This window comes from Sus scrofa, chromosome 6, assembly GCF_054392235.1.
Source record: "Sus scrofa isolate SSC_HxYL_T2T_F1_AM1 chromosome 6, Sscrofa_HxYL_maternal_Yorkshire_Landrace_v2.0, whole genome shotgun sequence".
Lineage (NCBI taxonomy): Eukaryota > Metazoa > Chordata > Mammalia > Artiodactyla > Suidae > Sus > Sus scrofa.
Window position 1 is genome coordinate 156,195,793 of NC_139388.1, and position 16,367 is coordinate 156,212,159.

At 36.9% G+C, this 16,367-nt stretch overlaps 1 long non-coding RNA gene across 1 annotated transcript in view; it reads left to right on the forward strand.

Annotated features, from left to right (window-relative positions):
- The window catches only part of LOC146402927 (uncharacterized), a 220,989-nt gene extending 210,001 nt beyond the window's left edge, over positions 1 to 10,988 (forward strand). Inside the window, exon 5 of the long non-coding RNA XR_014808133.1 lies at positions 5,922 to 10,988. This is a non-coding gene — a long non-coding RNA (uncharacterized LOC146402927). The remainder of the gene's footprint in view (positions 1 to 5,921) is intronic.
- Positions 10,989 to 16,367: the final 5,379 nt, after the last annotated feature.

Consider the following 16,367-nt stretch of genomic DNA (forward strand, 5'->3'; position numbering starts at 1 on the left):
ATTTGGCCCAATGACATTTAAAGGGACTATTGATAGGGAAGTACTTATTGTCATTTTGTTGTTCATGGTTGTGTTTGTAGTTCTTCTCTGGGCTTTTTTTTCTCTTAGTCTATTCCCTTGTTGTTTGATGATATTCTTTAGGGTTTGTGTTTCTTTCTCTCTAGTTTTTGTACATCAGTTGAAGGTTTTTAATTTGTGGTTACCGTGGAGTTCATATATGTTGACCAGCTATATCTATTGGATTAAACTGATAGTCATTTATTTAAATTCAAACATTCTAAAAGCTCTACATATTTATTACCCTTGCCAGTTTTGTTTTTGATATAATATTTTACATCTTCATGTCTATCCCTTATATGTTTATTGTAGTTAGAGTTGATTTTATAATTTTGTCTTTTAACCTTTTACTAGCTTATTTAGGTAGTTGACCCATGGCCTTTACCATACATTTGCCTTTATCAGTGGGGTGTTTCCCTTCATATTTCCTGTTGGAATCTTTTCTCTTTCACTTCAAGGAGACTCAACATTTCTGTAAGGTAAGTTTACTATTAATGGAATCTTTCAATTTTTTATTTCTCTGAGAAGTTCTTTATCTCTCCTTCAATTGTGAATGATAACCTTCCTAGATAGAGTATCCTAAGTTGTAGTTTTTTCCTTTCAAAACTTTAAGTACATCATGCCATTCCCTTCTGGCCTGCGAAATCTGCTGGAAAGCTTATAGTCTAATGCAATTCCCTTGTATGTGACTCTTCGTTTTTCTCATGCTGATTTTAAAATTCTCTCTTTAATCTTTAACATTTTAATTATGATATATCTTAATGCATATCTTTGGGTTCATCTTATGTGGGATTACCTTTGATTCCTGTAATTGGATGTCAGTTTTCTGGGTTTGGGAAGATTTCCACCATAACTTCATTAATACATTTTCAACCGTTTTATCTCTCTGTTCTCATTCTGGGACCTCTATGATGTGAATGATAGTACGCTTAATACTGTTTCAGAAGTCCCTCAAACAATTCTTTTTTTGTTTTGTTTTAATTTGTTTTTCTTTTTGCTGTTATGATTGGGTGATTTCTAGTTTTCTGTCTTCTAGTATGTATAAGCATTCTTCTGTATCTTCTAGTCTGATGTTCATTACTTCTAGTGTGTTTGTAATTTAAGTTGTATTCTTCAGCTCTGACTAGTTTTTTTTTTATATTTTCAAGATTTTTTTAAAATTCTCACTTTGTTCATTTATTCTCTTCCCCATTTCTGTTATTATTATGACAGTGAACTCTTTATCTGATAAGTTATTTACCTCTGTTTTTTAAAATTCTTTTTAAAGTTTTATTGTAGTGTAGTTGATTTACAATATTGTGATAATTTCTACTGTACAACAAAGCAATTCAGTTATATATGTACACACATCCATATGTATCACATTTTCTCTATCCATTCCTTTGTTGATGGACATTTATATTGCTTCCATATCTTGGCTATTGTAATAGTGCTGCAGTGAACATTGGGGTACATGTACTTTTCGAATTGTGCTTTTCTTTAGATAGATGCCCATGAGTGGGATTGCTAAATCATTTGGTAATTCAATTTTTAGTTTTTTGAGGAACCTCCATAATATTTTCCATGGTAGTTGCACCAATGTACATTCCTACCAACAGTGTAAGAGGAGTCCCTCTTCTCCAAAGCTTCTCAAGCATTTATTGTTTGCGGAGTTTTTGATGATGGCCATTCTGGCTGATGTAAGGTGGTACCTCATAGTACTTTTGATTTGCATTTCTCTAATAATTAGTGATGTTGAACATCTTTTTATGTGTTTTTTGGCTATTTGTATGTCTTCTTTGGAAAAATGGCTGTTTAGATATTCTGCCCATTTTTTGACTGGGTTGTTTTTGGTTTTGTTTTGATATTGAACTGTAGCAGGTGTTTGTAAATTTTAGAGATTAATCCCTTGTCAGTCACTTCATTTGCAAATATTTTCTTCTATTCTGTGGGTTGTCCTTTCATTTTGTTTAGGGTTTCCTTTGATGTGCAAAAAATTTTGTTTAAATAGGTTCCATTTATTTATTTTTGTTTTTATTTTCATTACTCTAGGAGGTATATCTGAGAAGATATTTCTGTGGCTTATGTCAGAGAGTGTTCAGCCCGTGTTTCCTCCTAAGAGTTTCATAGTGTCTGGTCTTATATTTAGGTCTTTAATCCATTTTGAGTTTACTTTTGTGTATGGTGTTATAGAATGTTCTAATTTCATTCTTTTACATGTAGCTGTTCAGTTTTTCCAGCACCACTTATTGAAGAGACTTTCCTTTCTCCATTGTATATTCTTGCCTCCTTTGTCTTAGATTAGTTCACCATAGGTGCATGGATTTATTTCTGGGCTTTCTATCCTATTCCATTGATCTGTATTTCTGTTTTAGTACCAGTACTGTACTATTTTGATGACTGTACCTTTGTGGTATAATATAAAGCCAGGGAGACTGATTCTTCCAGCTCCATTTCTCTTTCTCAAGCTTGCTTTGGCTATTTGGGATCTTTTGTGTCTTCATACAAACTTTAAAATTTTTATCGTTTAATTAAGGTTTCTTTAAGTTTATTTTCCTTGTTCTTTCATTTGATGTATACCATTATGTCTTCTCATTTTGTTTAACTTTCTTTGTCTCCATAAAATTAAGTGAATCATTTACTAATCCTGGTTTTGAGGTTATGCATTTGCATGGGAATGTTCTTATGCAGCCCATGTGTGTCTAGTGGCTCTGGTGAGAGAGCTGGTTCTTAGGTACCAGTTGTGTCTTTCCCAAGGGTGCTCTGGCAGCCACTGCCTTGGTAGGAGGTATGGGTGGAGTTTGAGAGGCTAGAGCCAGAGCTGGGTGCCAGCTAGCCTGCAATTCCTGCCCTATTGGGGGTGGGGTTCAGGCCAAAGAGACTGTAGCAAGAGCCCTGACAGAGTTAGGTTTCTCCTGGATGTGACAGTAGTCTCCACCTTTGTTTGGAGAGTGGCTGAGGCTTGAACTTCTGTTATGGTTTCACTCCCTTCTTCCCCATCATGTGAATGTCTTGGTTAAAGGCTAAATTGGGGCTGGAGGGGCTGGTGCCACAGCACTGAATGTGCCCCATCCCCTCTCAAGTGTGCACAGGAATGTGCACTCCTATAGTGAATTTCCACTCAAGAACTATCTTCTCCCCCTTCGGAATTTGTGTAGGGACACACAAGCTAGCAATGATTGCCCCCTCCTGATCAGAGGGAGGGCTGTGATCCAAGCCAGCTCTGTTCCCTTCAGGTAGATGTACTCTCATTGGAAATGGAAGCTTCTGCCTTAGTGGGGAGAAGGACTAAAGCAAGTACCTGGTGTGGGCTGGGGGACACTGAGTTGATATTGCAAGCCAGCCAGAGCTCCAGGCAGTTTTCAATCTACTGCCTCCCCACTGTGGCTGGAACTAAGCAATTCTGTGTGTGAACTCTTCACAGGCATTGGAGTCTTAGTTTTTTTACAGCCCTCTTTAGCCCTACTGGTTTTTAAATCAATTAAGAGTGCTCAACTTCCTGGTGTCAGATCCCAGGGTAGGGGGACATAATGTGTGGCTGAAACTCCTCCATCCCCAGGGAGGATCCCCTAGCCTATGATATCCTCTCCTCTTCTGTGTTCCCCACTAGGGAGGTAAGGATTGACCAGAGCACTTCTCCTCCCTTCCTACCAAATTCTATGGATCTTTCTTTATAGTCTTGGATCTAGAAGAGCTGTTCCACTAGTCCCCAGGTTGATATCAGTGAGAGTTGCTTGATATATAGTTGTATTTTTTCTGTGTTCATGAGGGTATGTAAACTTAGTGTCCTCCTACTTTTGCTGTCTTGATCCCTCTTCACATACAGTGTGTCTCAATGCACAAAGCAACCAGCAGTAAAACACAAAACCTTGAAACAATGTTACTATTTACATTTCATAGATAATAAAATTGAGACCCAAGGGATTATATAATTTGCCCAAGGTCATGGTATTGTGAAACTGCAGAATTAGAATTCTAGTCCAGACTCATTAGACTCCACTGGCTGAAACTGTAAACACCAAATTATGTTGTCTTTTTCAGTGGCACACAGCTTAGTCTTATTGGTGCCTTTATTAATAATTGAAGTTCTGTCTCCTACTAGACTTTAAGCTCAGAGAGAGAGAGAACTCCCACAATTCCTGCACTTAGCAAGGTTCTCACTACTTCTTTGCTCAGTGATTTGCTAAGCTGATATAGTTTGACTCAGGGTTAGAGGCATACCATTTTAAAGAACTTCCTATATGCATAACTTAAGGTGCCAAAGGTGAGAGAGAAGAAAGATTACCCTCAATAATCTCTGCCTTAAAACTAACAATAGGAGTTAATGTTGTGGCTCAGTGCAAATGAATCTGACTAGTGGCAATGAGGACACAGGTTTGACCCCTGGCCTCACTCAGTGGGTTAAGGATCCAGCATTGCCATGAGCTCTGGTGTAGGTCGCAGATATAGTTCTGATCTGATGTTGCTGTGGCTGTGGTGTAGGCTAGTGGCTATAGCTCTGATTTGACCCCTAGCCTGGGAAATTCTACTTGCTGAGGGTGTGGCCCTAAAAGCAAAAAAAAAAAAAAAAGGCAACTAAAAATAAAACCTGAAAGGGAAGATAGATGTTATTACCATCCCACTAGCATAGATGGAGTTAAAAAATTCTTTAACAAATCTCCTTTCCAGTTAATCACCCTCTGTGCAAACATTTCTCTCATGTATTTTTCTATGCCTTCCATGTTAATGGGGACCAATGTTCCCAAAGTTGATAAGCATTGTGACAGCAGGTGTTACCCAAGAAAGGAGTACAAAAGCACTTTCTGCATGGTAAAGTCTAATAATAGGCAATTTATTCACCTGGTACTCACTGCATTAACATTTGGAATGAGCTCATTGTTTTGGCAATCAGCACGCTGCTACTCCTAGGGAAGAAATAAATAACAGTCTCCTTCCTTTTCACATTTCCCTGCTCCCCATCCTCCAACCTCATGCATGTTCTTCTTCTATCCTAAGTGCTAGCAATGATAATTTTGCTAATGTAGGAATTACATTGTAAATTACCAGTGACAATATGCAATTTGGGATACAGAAGCATTGAAAACAGGAATACTCAAGGGTATTCCATTATCTTTACCCCACAACTCACGTTCTATCTACCACACACACACACACACACACACACACACACGTGCGCACACACGATGTTCTAATTTCCAGAGCTTATCCTTAAGAAAAATGCCTACCGACATATTTTTATGGTTTCAGTGGAATTGTTTTTGAACCTACAGAAGGTCCAAGGACTTCCTATTCAGAGTCATAATTTTAGTGATTAAAAAAAGTCTTTCGATGGCATAAAAGGCCCTTCCTTTCTCAATCTAACAACTTGTCCTGACACATTTCTGGCCATGTATCACTCTTCACTTTATGACCTTGCAACTTCTGAGCTTTTTGATAGTTTGTAGAACTTTGGGGTCTCTTGTGCCTCCGTATATGATCACTCTCAGATCTCCAAGGTTTGTCTGCAATTCATACCCATCACCTAACTTTAAGATGAGACTCAAACACTAAGTCCTCTGAAATTCTTTCCAACATTCAAGACCAATTTAGCCTTTTCTTTTTGCATATTCTCAACAAGTCTTATAGAAATGAGCATCAAATTGGACTGTAATTGTTAGCCTATGTCCTCAATGCTCTTTAAGGCAGAAACCTTTTTTCGTATATTTTTATATTCCTGTGACTTACTAGGTAAAGAAACTTGCCAGATTTTCTGTTCAACAAGTGGCAGGAATGTAGCTCTTTTTTCAATAGCTTTATGGGTTCTGCTTTCAGATCACCTGAGTTGATACCCCAGCTCTAACACTTAAAGGGTGGTGTGATGTTGAGTAGTTCACATGTCCTTGCAGCTTCCCATGACTATATCTTGAACCAACTCCGCATATGTTCTTTGCGTGTCTTAATGAAGATGCAAACTCCTGGAAGAAGGCATTGAATTGGCTGAATTTAAGTCATCTGGCATCTGCTGAATTATTTGGGCAAGGAATGGAAGAGCTACTGAGAAGCAGCCATTTCCTGCGGGACCACACAGTCTGAGGGATTCTGAAAAGGGGAGAGAATGCAAATAGGGGTCTGGGAGAGGGGGGAATGAAAAGTTATTGTTTAATGTGTACAGAGTCTTAGTTTTGCAAGATGAAAGAGTTCTGGACATAAACGGTGGTGATGGTTACGCAATGATGTGAATGTAGTTAATGCCATTCTAGTGTACACCTAAAAATGCTTAAGATGACACATTTTATGCTATTTGTATTTCATTACACTTAAAAAATAAGATAATCAAGTCAAAAACAAACAGAAGTATGCAATTAGGAAAGAGAGTAATTGGTAATCAAAAAATGGTAAGTGTCCGTAACAGGGGCCAAGAGGACAAATACTTAGAAATCACTTTCAGGTCTGGAGGCTCCACACATACTTTGATGTTGCGTGGCCTTAGGAAAGTCACTTTACCCCTCCAAGGCACAGAGTAAGACCAGCTTACTCCTGGTCAACCTTTGTTCTGTTTTGGCTGCCTGACCCTGGGTAGCTCTTTTGGTTTCTTTATTTTCCAGGTCTGATTTTCCAAACTGCTGTTAATGGGATGGGTCCCTAATAACATTCCAGTAAATTTCTTTCCTATTTAATATAGCCAGAGTCTGTCTGTCTATTTGGTTTTGTTTGTTTGTTTGCTTTTGTTTTTTTGCATGTAATGTAACCAAGGACCCTGAGTAATAAAGATTTTTACTTAAACAAATTTCACTTCAAGGAGAAAGCCTGGAAGACATTCTAAGAGGTGAGAAACATCCAAAAGAAAATTTGGGATTCTTGTGAAGTTGTTTCATCCCACATAGAGATACATACCTACTTTAATTATTCCTTGGAAGAGCTAAGGTTTTATTGAAATTATGTTTGTATAAATCATCCTTTAAGATTTATCACCTTTCAAAATTTTCATACTCTGTTCATGCCTTCCCGGACTTCTGCTACCACCGTGATGCTTTTCTGACATCTCCCACCATCCTCTCAGTAATTAACAAACTTTTCACCAGTGCTCTGTTTACCTTATGTCCCTGATTCAACTATTGTTTCTGTGAGAACATACATTATCTATTAAACATATATATACCCCTAGCACCTAGGGGTTCCCAGAATATGGTTAAGTCAGTAATAAAAGAACTAATGAATGAGGAGAAAATTGAGTGAATGAATTGCTGAGTGTAGTCAGTTTGGTCTGGAAGAACTCTACTGGATTCTGTTCTCATCTCAATTGATTTCCCTTTCCCCCTCAAGCTTTCTGGACTGCAGACATTCTTTTTGAAGTCCCATTACCACAGTCAACATTTGCACCATGGCTAATAAATTAGCATCACTTTGAAAACAAAAATGATTCCATTTTGCACTTGGAATGTGGTCTGAGAATTAGAAAGGGCAGGGGTGTTACTTGCCCTGAGGCCTGGAAAGTCTCTTGGTGTTTTATTAGGTAACGAATTCTGTTTTTACTGGATTTTCTGGTTACTAACTAGCCCCTGGGAGCCTGAATGAATGCCAAGAGTGAAAAGAAAACAGCATGCTCCCTACTACCTAGAGACCAAATAACCTCCTAACCAAGAGGTATCTACTATTAAAATTGGAGGCATCTATGATTGAAATTCTGAGCATGGACTTCTTAAAGGGAAAAAGCAAGGAGAAATAGGTCAGCATGAATAAATTGGCTAGAAGTAGTTGGTACTAGGTTCCCTTCTTGCTGGTTCTGCTTATGGGGAAGTCCTAGAAATGAGGGAAATAGATTTGTTTCTCATGATGACTCTCAGTTCGAAAGCCTGTATCTCACAAAGGCCACCAGAAAATGGATTCTCTTTTCAATGCTGTGTGAGATTTAGGAAAGTGGTGGTAATATATCAGAAACTTTAGGGGTGATTTGATGTTATAGTCATGGTCATATTACTTGTTAAAACCCATATCGGGCTCCTCCATGAATCATATATTAGAAACCAGCACAGATCTGTGTCCTGGAACAGTATAGTTGTTGAACTATGGCAGGAGTTAGAAGTTGAGGTACATTTCCTGTCTACCTTTCACAGATAGATGACCCTGGCTGAGAAAGTTGATATTTTCTGAGCTTTGATTTCCTGACATGCTAATCAAGGATGTTGATGGCTGTCCTACTTAGCTCCCTACCTACCTACTCATGCTTTTCAAAGCCCCAGAGAATGCAAAGTTTGTCAAAGTATTTGGTAGAATGAAAGAGAATATAAGGATACAGTGTGGCAAAGGAAAGGTTATTTTCTCCTTGGCTCTCTAGTTGACTTCCTCACAACCTCCAGAAAACTTCGAAGCTTCAAGGTGAAGCTATAGAAAGTGTGGAGCAGAGAAATAAGCCCAGGGCAGACTTTGATGGACAGACCTGATTCAAATTGTTACCAAGTCCAAGCTTGTACTGCCTGCTGCATGGCAGGTCAGTAAATTGAGATATGAGATATTGGGGCAAGACAAGTAACTACAGACAGACAGACAGAGAAGATGGTGGACTACTGTCCTGGAGAAGCATCTTACCCAAGTCAGAATTCAGATTTCCTTTATACTAAAAGGGGAGGGCATGCGGCTGGTTGTTGCAAACTTCTTGGTGCAGCAATCCTTTGTTCTTTCAGCTGTCCCTGTAGGTCTGATCACAATGTTCTTATAAGCCTCCAACAAGACTATAATTTTTTCTGTTCTGCAACTTTTTATTCTATATGATTGGAAACTGTTATACTATTAAGGGTAAGAGCCTTAAGATGGGCTATCATATGTATTTTAGGCTATAGGCAATATTCTTTTACAAAAGTGGGGAGCCAGCATGGCTAATCACAGGCAGCAGAGCACAAGAATTAGAACTAAAGGAATAGATCTAATATGAAGTCAGATTTGTTCTTCTCTGATACCAAAATCACTCAAGGAATCTATCTTTTCTGAACCTTGATTTCCCCATTTGTAAAATAGAAATGTTGGTGGGGTTCATATGATTATGATGAAATAATAGATGAACTGTGCCTGAAACATGGGAAGTCCTTGGTTCTCTCTTTCTCTCTCTCTCAACTCTTAGGATTTTAAAGAAAATACACAAGAGGAATTGATAAAAATTATGGAAGTCCTTTTTATGTGTTATCCATGGTCTCTATAGAAGCTTTCCCCATTAGTGTTACTGGTAATTGAAGAATACTGAGAGGATTTTCCCTGAGAAATCATAAATGTGGCAAAAAAATCTGTAAAACTAGTAAGATCAAAAATTAATTAGAGCACGGATATACAAAGTCATTCAAAAAAGATATAACAATTTTCCAGCCTAGGGCTGTGACACTAACCTGATTAAATATATTCACATAGTTAAGGGAAGTGCTTCCAGAGTTTAAGGGATATTGGTCAGGCAACAGAAGTATGTAGGGAAAAAACCCCAGAATTATGTAGGTGGCCAAAGGTGGAGCCCATTTTAGCTTTGTCCTCTAATGAAAAACTTTTGGCAATGGGACTGCAGTTATTACGGCTGTATTGGCAAGGCCACCTCAAGTTGTGGAGGGCTGCATTAGTCTCATAGCAGGCAGCTCAGTGTAGTAAATAATAGGCACTGCTCTCGTTGCAGATTGTGGTTCAAATCTTGGCCCTGGCATTTACTAGTAGGGTAACTTTAGCCAGGCTATTTAACTTTTCTAACACTCAGTTTTCTGATCTACAAAATGGGGATCATATTATATCCAACTCATAGGGCTATTGTGAGGATTAAATGCCAGAATATATGTAAATTATGTATCATAGTGATTGGCTTCTAGAAAAGAATAAATGTTAGCCTTTTAAAAAATTGTTATTTACATTAAACACCGGTACCATTCAGCTAACTCTCCTGGGTTTTGCTTGCCTGCTTTTGAAGTTTCTTGACTTCCCCAGGTCGGTCTCACTATAGAGGACATGCTATATTATTATTATGGTTTATGTGATAGTTATATTTATTATAAATTAAAATTTGTTGTTCTCACTTACCTCTCATTTTCTCTGAGCCCAGATAATTTTAATTCATTCTTGAGGTAATACATGCAGAAATTTGAGGTTGACAAACATCAGATTTCTGGGTTTATACAACTCAGATCCTGGTCTGTGTTAAATTCAACATAGAAAACATCTCTTAAGAAACATACTGCAAGTCATAAAACTGGGAGTTCCAGGCTGCACCCCAGTAGGCCCATATGTGCCATCAATGAGCAATTCAGAAGGGGAAACTTGGTAGGGTTTTCATGGTCCCATCTGGCTGGTTCAGAAATTTCATTAATCTCTTAGACTAAATTATAAGCATGTTTCTGGAACTAAGCATGAATTAGAATCACCTGAAGGGCTTATTGAAGCTCAAATTCCTGGGCCCCACCTGAAGAATTTCTGAATCAGGTCTGGGACGGGGCTCAATTATTCACATTCCAATAATTTTTCAGGTGATGCTTCTGTTCCTAGCCTGGGGACCGTATTTTTAGAATCACTGCTCTGAAGTGTTTTTAGACTATCAAGTCAGGACAATCATTTTTAATGTAAAAACATCTGCCATATTCAGACACCATGCTAGGTTTTGGATATATAAGAATAAGCACCTACCAGGAAATAGAGAAATAACCAGACTGCCAGTAACTGGAAAAATTAAATTGGCAAGCCAATCAAACTACTTCATTTGGTTGGTCTTTCAACCAACCAAAGAGACTCTACATGGGAATTCAATCCATCTGAGTAGCTTGTGTGGGAAATCTGTTGGGACAAGAATGTTGAGTAAAATCAACCAGCAGGGCTGAAGCAGGGAAGGAATGCCCAGCTCTATCTACTTCTCTAAACTTCAACCTGCCTCCTTTGTTGCTTATTCCCCACAAAGGGGTTTTTAGACAATTGGGTCTTTTTGTTGCTACTGCTTAATAAAAAGTTGCATATGTGTAGCCTTTTTTCCTGTTCCTGCATTGTTCTTCCAGGCATTTGGTTTAAAAGGTAAACAAAGGCTTGTTCCTTAGGACATATCCTGCCACCTTGATTTTTGGCTAAGAAGGAGAGAAAGATCTTTGTTGACTTTGAGGCTGTAGCAGGTGTTCCAGCCTAGGATCCTCAGAGCTTTACACTGGGAAATATTGAGAACCACCCCAGTTAACCATAACATAGTGCTTTGTTTCCCATTATAACATTAATTAAAAAAAAGACTTACTTATTAGAGTGGTTTTAGATTTACAGCAAAATTAAACAGAATGCACGGAGAGTTCCCATATACCTGCCCTTCCCAGTGGCAAAGCCTCTCCCCACATTAATGTCCTGCACCAGAGTGGTACATTAGTTACGACTGATGAACCTACATTGACATGTCATTGTCACCCAATGTCTGTAATTTACATTAGGATTCACTCTTGTATATTCTCTGGGTTTTGATAAGTATATAATGGCATGTATCTACAATTATGGTATTATAAAGGAGAGTTTCACTTCCCTGAAAATCCTCTGAACTCCACACATTTACCCCTCTTTCTCCACTTGCCCTGGCAACTGCTGATCTTTTTACTGCCTCCATAGTTTTGCCTTTTCCAGAATGTCCTATGCGTAGAATCAACACCATTAAATTTTATATGTTTGGATGCTTCAAGAACATTATGGGTGCTTTTCTGGAAATATTTCATGTTCTTTGTATACCCTGGACAGGTAATATTTTCCAGAAAAACATTTCTATACAGAGAAAATATGAGTAGCCACTAGGCCATATCCCAAGGCCTTGCTGAAGAAAATACAATGTCAATTTTTTACACTCTTTTGAATATAACTCTGGACTCTGTGGAATATTTGCCTTCCGTTAGTCTGTCCTTTATTTCTATGATCAGAGTAGGGCTATCAAAGTGATGGTGGGTAATTCAACAATGAATAAAAATCTCATTGGAGGCCTCTCTGCCCCATGATTGGAGCTTCCACCACAATGGATGCTATTTTCAACGGAGACATGGAGCCTTTGGAAACATCCCTTAGACTTTAAAGTCTAGGATGGTGTTTAATAATTTTGGTGTCCTGGACTCATTACTAATCTTACAAAGTTAATGAATCCCCTCCCAAGAGATGACTATCAATAAAATTTTCCATAAAGTGTCAGGGACTCCACTGAAACCTGAAGACCACTGACTCAATGTAAAAATACTGTAAAACAAAACCAACAACAGCAACAAAAAACCCTTAAAAGACTGATATTCATTTCTGAAGGGATGTTATCTAACTCAACCAGGATGTGATTGGCTGAATTTGGCTGCCATGCCCCATTAGAATAGATGGTGATTGGTTGTCCTGGTACAACTTGAAGGTCAAATGAAAATTATAAAATGCTTCCTTGGTGATTATGGAAATAGCTTCAAGTCCCTGGTATTTTCTGCATGAGGGTCTATAGTCACTGAAATTCCTAACTATGCCATACATTTTCAAGTAATTTATTAATGCAAGTATTTCTTCAAATACTGGTTCTTAGAAATACATGAGTCCTCTTACTCTTTAAGGATAAACAGCAATAAACTCCATCACATAGTTAGTTAATTTTCAGCTTTCTTTGTTTCCTGTGGCTCTAAGAAAAGTGAGATGCTCTAGGAATATATGTTAGACTTGGGTTTTCTCCTAGAACTTTGTGGCCATCTCTCAAAGGAGCTAACTTTTATGTAAGTTCTTCATTTAACACATTCACTGAGGGTCTATTCAATGCCCCAGCACTGTGCCTTGGGGTACATGATAGAACAAGCTGAAATAGTGAAAACAGAGCACAGTTTGGAAATAAACACCCATACACACACACACACACACAAATCCCATTCATGGAACTTACTATTTTTCACCTTGAACAAGTTATTTAGTATCTGTCTTTAAACCTAAGTTTTCACATCTGAAGTGAAAAGGAGTAGTAATGATTACGTGTAGCTTGGTGATACAGATTATGTTGCAGCCTGAAATGACCCATTTTATATTGGTTTTAGGGAATTCTTGTTTTATTTTTTTTTCCATTATAGCTGTTTTACAGTGTTCTGTCAATTTTCTACTGTACAGCAGGGTGACTGAGTCACACATACACATATATATTCCTAATTCTTGCTTTAAACGTGCTTTTTTCCCTGATCTTGTCCCTACAGACGGGAAGTCTAAACCTCAGTGTAGTTGCAGTGAAAATTTATATGTATATATATAAACTTATATGTGTGTACATATTATATATATAAGCATATATATATATGTACACACACATATATATAAATTATTGCTGTTAAGACATACCTCCCTCAGATTTTTTCAGCCTTTTCTCATATCCATCCAGTGTATACACTTCAGGGCAGAGTAGGATATTTTTCTACTATTACAAGCAAGAAAAAAAATATTTTGCCAAGAATTTGGCTCTGATGTGCTTGGCAGAACAAAGCAACAGAAAGAGAAATGAATGGTCACTGCAATTATAAATGGGTTAACATTCCACTGTACTCCAGAAGAAAAGATTTCCGGCAAGGCTTCAAAGCGAGATTGAGGGGAAGGGGCAGTGTACAGCTGACTCCATTCAAACATGGGAACAAACCTTTCTAAGAATGATTACAAAATGAAACACCTGCTATCCAAGTCTTCTCATAACAGTTTGGCCCAAATACAGTGGGCAATTTGGAATAACTTGTATTCCCACTTAAAGGAACTGAATAAGTGAACTACACAGATGAATCTGAGAATGGACTTTTATAACTCTGACTATTATTTAAAACTGATAGAGCAGAAGTCAGAATTTAGAGCTCATCTTCATCTTGTATCTCCAAAATATGGTTTTTTTTTTTGTATCAAGATTTAGTTTGGCCTCTTGAAAAATTATAGAATTCTGGCTAGGATCCTGACCCTTCAGAGCTCTTCTCTCCTCTTTTCTCAGCTATTGGCAGTGTAATCCCAAACCGCTGGCTCAGATTCTCCCCATTGTGGGGGACCATTATTTTCTTTCCCTCATTTTTTTTCCTTCTGCACCTGCCCTCTCTCCCTCCTTTTCTTCCTCCATGCTTTTCCCTCTATTTTCTCTTTTCTTTTGATTAGAGTATAATTTTCATACAATAAAATGTACAGATATCAGGTATACATTTAATTAGCTTGATAAATGCAGTTAGCTGTGTAACCCACACACCAATCAAGATACAGAACACTTCCATCATCCTAGATGGCGCTCTTGTGTCTACTCCAAGTCTGTATCAACTGCCCAGAAACAACCAAGGCCAACCCATTTTTTTTTTTTTTTTCATCAAAGATTAGCTTTACTGGCACTAGAAATTTAGAAAAACTAAACATAGTGTATACTCTTTGTATCTGGCTTATATTTTTAGAATTCATCTTCGTTGTTGCATACATTGGTAATTAGTTGTTTCATTGATTATTTTTTGTAATGTATAAGTATACCACAATATATTTATACTTTATCCTATTGATAAATATTTGGGTAGTTTTTAGTTCTGTGATTTTGTAAATAGAACTGCTGTGAGAATCCCCTAAATATATTTTATTGATGCTATCGTAAATGGTATTGTAATTTTATTTTTCAAATGCTTGTTAGTATACATAGACAATAAATTATCCATATCCTGGTATTTGCTATATGTACTTATTATAGTGGCTTTGTAGATTCCTGAGAATTTTTTCTCAGTAAATAATGATGTCTGCAAATGAAGACTGTTTTACTTTTTTTCATTTCCCAGTACAATACTAAATAGAAATTGTGAAAGTCGATATGCTTATTTTACTCCCTGTCTCTCTCAATTAAGAATGATCTTGTTGTGTTTTTTTTTTTTTTTTTTTTTTTTTTTTTTTTTTTTCTATATATGTTTTTTGTCAGGTTTAGGAAGCTTGTATGTATTCTTAGTGTGTTCAGCGTTTTTTTTTTGTTTTTTTTTTTTGTCTTTTTGCCATTTCTTGGGCCGCTCCCGCGGCATATGAAGGTTCCCAGGCTAGGGGTCGAATCGGAGCTGTAGCTGCCAGCCTACGCCAGAGCCACAGCAACGCGGGATCCAAGCCTTGTCTATGACCTACACCACAGCTCACTGCAACGCCGGATTGTTAACCCACTGAGCAAGGGCAGGGATCGAACCCGCAACCTCATGGTTCCTAGTCGGATTCGTTAACCACTGCGCCACGAAGGGAACTCCTAAGTGTTTTTTAAAATCATAAATTTAAAATCATAAATTTAGGGACGAATTTGGTTAAATGCAAAATCTGTATCTATTGAGATAACCATTTTTTTTTATTATGTAATTTCACTCTTGCAATTTATATTGGTTGACTTTCAAGTGTTAAACTAACCTTGCATTCCTGGAATGAACATCTCTCTCTTATGGATATGGTAAGACTTGCCTATGTTCCTGGATTTGGCTGGCCAATACTATGTTATGGATTTTTGTAACTATGCTCATGAGGAATATTGGTTTGCAGTTTTGTTCCCTGTAATGTATTTGTCTGAATTTGATATCAGGTTTATGATAGCCAGATAAAATAAGTTGGCAGGTGTTCCATTTTTTTAATTATAATGAAAGTTATTTTTAAAATTTTAATGAAAAGACTTGTAGTATTTTTTGCTGAAATGTTTGACAAAATACTAAAGAGAAATAATCTGGTGTTTTCCTTGAGAGAGAATTTTTGTTAAATTTAATGTATCAAATAGTCTATTTTTATTTTCAATGTCTTATATAGGTTATGTACATCCAGGAATTTGTACATAATCTCCAAGTTGTTAGAGTGTTGACATAAAGTTGTTTATGTTAGCCCTTTATTCCTCTTTTTCTCTGTATGTGGGAATTGGATTAATGAAGTAACAACACATCTTTATTCATGACATTGATAATTTGTTTTCTCATACTCATGCTCTTTTTTCTAATTTGATCATTTTAAGCAGGATTAAATGTACATATATTTTCAAGGAACTAAATTTTTGTTTTGAGAGTTCTATCATACATTTTTATATAATTTGTTCATATATTATTATTTCTACTCTACTACTTTATATTTTATTTTTTTAAATCCTACTTTAAGTGGATTTTTAGAATATAAATTTTAGAGATTTATTCTTTTCCAATATAATATTTAAACATACATGTTTGCCTTTAATCAATGCTTTAGCTACATGGTACAAATTTTGATATTTTGTGATTTCATTATCATTTTGAATTTAAAGTATTTTCCAAATTCTTTGGTGTTTCTTCTTTGACTCATGGACAATTTAGAACCATATTATTTAATTTACAAGTATTTCAGGAATTTTCAATCTGGCCATAAAACAATTTTTAAAACATTTAGTAATATTT